The 3,896-nt window shown below is 39.7% G+C and overlaps 1 non-coding gene across 1 annotated transcript; it reads left to right on the forward strand.

Moving 5' to 3' along the window:
* Positions 1 to 3,128: 3,128 nt before the first annotated feature.
* LOC145612916 (small nucleolar RNA R71) lies at positions 3,129 to 3,234 on the forward strand. The gene has a single exon (XR_014106820.1). It is a non-coding gene; the product is annotated as a small nucleolar RNA R71 (small nucleolar RNA).
* The last annotated feature ends 662 nt before the right edge of the window (positions 3,235 to 3,896 follow it).

Genomic DNA, 3,896 nt, shown 5'->3' on the forward strand with positions numbered 1-3,896 from the left:
CTCCTTTCACATTAATCGGAGGTGGCAACTTCTTTATCACCTCAATCTTGGCTTTGTCAACTTCAATGCCCTGTTGAGAAATCTTTTGGCCAAGCACAATCCCTTCTTCCACCATAAAGTGGCATTTTTCCCAATTTAGCACCAAATTGACCTTTCCACATCTCTCAAGACATTTTTCAAGATTTTTGAGGCAATCCTCAAATGAAACTCCTCCCACGGAAACGTCATCCGTAAAAACATCCATTTCTTCTTCAAGCATGTCCCCAAAAATTCTCATCATACACCTTTGAAAGGTCGCCGGAGCATTACACAATCAAAAGGGAATTCTTCTATATGCAAAAGTACCATAGGGGCATGTGAAGGTTGTCTTTTCTTGATCCTCCAAATGAATAGGAATTTGAAAGAATCCCGAATATCCATCAAGGAAGCAATAGAATTTGTGCCTAGTCAAACTTTCAAGCATTTGGTCAATAAAAGGGAGAGGGAAGTGATCCTTCTTGGTTGATGTGTTTAGACGTCTATAGTCTAAACACATCCTCCAACCGGTAACCGTTCTTATTGGAATGAGTTCACCTTTCTCATTCTTAACTACGGTCATACCCCCCTTCTTAGGAACGACATGGACGAGGGAGACCCACCTTGAGCTTGAGATGGGGAATATGATTCCCGCATCCAAAAGCTTGGTGATCTCTTTCTTGACTACTTCTCCCATTTGGGGATGTAGCTTCCTTTGTCGTTCAATAGAAGGTAGGGTGCCCTCCTCAAGTGTTATGTGGTGTGTACCCAAGGCAGGGCTTATGCCTTTAAGATCATCAATTGTGTACCCCAAAGCACCTTGGTGCTTTCTCAAGACACCACATAACGCTTGAGCTTGGCTCTCACTCAAGGATGCACTAACAATAACGGGATATGTAGAATTAGGGCCTAAGAATTCATACCTAAGGTGTGATGGTAGAGGTTTGAGCTCTACCATGGGAACACCTTTACCTTCTTTGGTTGAGGCAACTTGCAAAGCATCTTGACTTGATATCCCCATACAAATTTGATCATCACTCCTTATATTGCCTCCATCTAGCAAATCTTCATACAATTGCACTTCCTTGCTTGGGATACCTATCTTTTCCTTATTCAACAAAACACACTCAAGAGGATCGTTAGATGTGAGCAAGTGCTCATGCATGGATTTCACAATATTATCAAGCACTTCAACTCTCATGCAATTCTCAAAAGAAGAAGAGGGATATTTCATTCCTTCATTCAAATAAAATTCAACTACCTCCTCTCCAATCTTAAGAGAAATCTTAGCACTCTTAACATCTATCATAGCCCCCTATGTAGCAAGGAATGGTCTACCTAAGATGATAGGTATAGTAGCATCTTCATCCATGTCCAACACTACAAAATCAACCGGAATGACAAATTTCCTAACCCTTAAAGGAACATCTTCTACTTTCCCCTTAGGAATCTTAATCGACCTATCGGCTAATTGCAAGGTGATCTTTGAAGGTAGTAGTTCTCCTAGACCTAATCTTTGATAAATCGAATATGGCATAAGGCTAACACTAGCTCCTAAGTCACATAAGGCATTATCAATTTGAGTCTTGTTAATGGCACAAGGGATGGAAAAGTTTCCGGGATCCTTCAACTTAGGAGGCATCTTATTCATGATAATTGCACTACAATGTTCGGGAAGGCTAATTGTTTCCATCATGCACAAGTCCTTTTTCCACTCAAAATCTCCTTGAGAAACTTAGCATAGTTTGGCATTTGTTCAACAACATCGGTGAAAGGAAGAGTTAGATGAAGTTGCTTAAGCATCTCTACAAATTTCCCAAATTGCTCATCCAACTTATATATATTATATCTTTGGGGATAGGGAAGCTTTGGTTTGCAAACCTCTTTCTCTTTCTCTTTTTCTATCACCTTCTCTACTTGTCCCTCATCAACATTTTCACTCAAAGGACACTCATCTCCTTCAATTCCAATGGGGTTCTTACTAGTGCTTTCTCTAGCAACACTCTTCTTAGGCACACCTCCCTCAAGGACCCTACCACTTCTAGTAACAATGGCATCCATAGGGTTCTTAGATTCTAAGTTAGGTGGAATCAAAGAAGAAGAGTTTTCATATTCCTTAAACACACTAGTCAATTGAGAAAGTTTATCACTTAAATCTTTGTTATAAGCCAACATGTGATTGAACTTCTCATCATTCAAAGCCATGTAAGTTTCTAACATATTGGCTTGTTTCTCAATAAATCTTTCCAAAAATTCCCTAGAAGAAAAAGATTGATCATAGGAATCATCACTTAAACTTTGAGCATTTGGAACTAAATCAATTGGGGAACATCTTTGAAAATTTGCTTGAAAATATCCCCTAATTTGATTATTCCAATTACCCATAGTTTACTTTTGGCCCCTTTGTTGACCATAATTATCATAACCTTGATTATGATCCCCATGTCTTTGGCCATGACCATGACCATTACAACCATGGTTGTTATAGCTACTATGAACCCCTTGGAATCCATGATTTCTACAACCTCCATTTTGTTTATAATTATCATGGTTCATATGATTATGATAATTCCTATTTCCAACATTTCTTTGAACATCAATTCTAGGTTCGCATGCATGATCATTAATATAATTCACATGTTCTATCTCAATTCCATCACATTCATCACAAGGAACATTTGGGCACATTGAAGCATCATGATCATTCATTCCACATAATTCACAAGGCCAACATTCTCTAATCATGAAACAAGAAGAAAGATTAGATTTAGGGTTAGAAAATGTACCTCTCCCCTTAATTTGGGAGGGAAGAATTGGAGCTTGGGAAGGTGGTTTCTCAAGCTTTGCTTTGAGTGACACAACTTCTTTTCCTAAATCTGCAATCAAAGTAGTCAAATCATTGATGGCACTAAGTTGTTCGTGAGCAACCCTTGCTTGTTGGCTCTCTCTCCACTTCTTGCCAATTCATGTAATGACGAACCACTTCATCAATTGCATCAACCACTTCTTCTTCCGTTTTGTTCATGATTGGGCCTCCGGCTCCGGCATCCAAACTTGCTCACCCATGAGAACTCCACCCACCATAGAAGATATGTATGCTTTGATATGTAGGAATCCCATGGTGTGGACACTCTCTTTGATAATCCTTAAACCTTTCCCATGCTTCATAGAGACTTTCATTTGGCTTTTGCTTGAACCCTTGAATTAAAGCTCTTGCCTCCGCCGTCTTCTTTTGAGGGTAGAAATGGAACAAGAAAGCTTTCGTGACATCATCCCAAGTTTTCAATGAATTGGGCTTCACTTCTTTGTCTAGCCATTCCAAAGATCTTCCTATGAGAGAGAAGGGGAACAATTTGAGGCGGATAAACTCTTGAGAAACTCCATTGACTTTGATAGTGTTGCATTATTTTTCAAACTCCTTAAGATGGTTCAATGGGCTCTCATTCTTAGCCCCACTATATTATCTCCTCTCAATTAAGGTGATCATTGCCGGTCGAATTTCAAAGTCATTTGCCGGTGTTGTAGGTGGAGATATGCCGCTCTCAAACCTATATACACCGGGCACTCCTAGTTCCTTCAAGGCGACTCTTGTATTTTCTCCCATGACTTGGGATCTATGCACAAAAAACTCAAAGAAAATATTAGTAGCACGGCTACAAGTGTAGCCTAAAGAGTAAAATCTTTTTGTATTTTGCAAATAAAGTGGAATAGAATCAACAACAATATTCACTCAAGACACCATGCCCCGGCAACGGCGCCATTTTGATGGGCGCGGAAACGGTAGGTCATTGGGCTACCTCCCCACCCAATCAAACAATATTTATAACTCAACAAACCCCTATGGAAGTGTAGTGGTAAGTCGAGGTCGAACCCAAAGGAAT

Source organism: Chenopodium album, chromosome 24 (genome assembly GCF_948465745.1).
Source record: "Chenopodium album chromosome 24, dcCheAlbu1.1, whole genome shotgun sequence".
In the NCBI taxonomy this organism is placed as follows: domain Eukaryota; kingdom Viridiplantae; phylum Streptophyta; class Magnoliopsida; order Caryophyllales; family Amaranthaceae; genus Chenopodium; species Chenopodium album.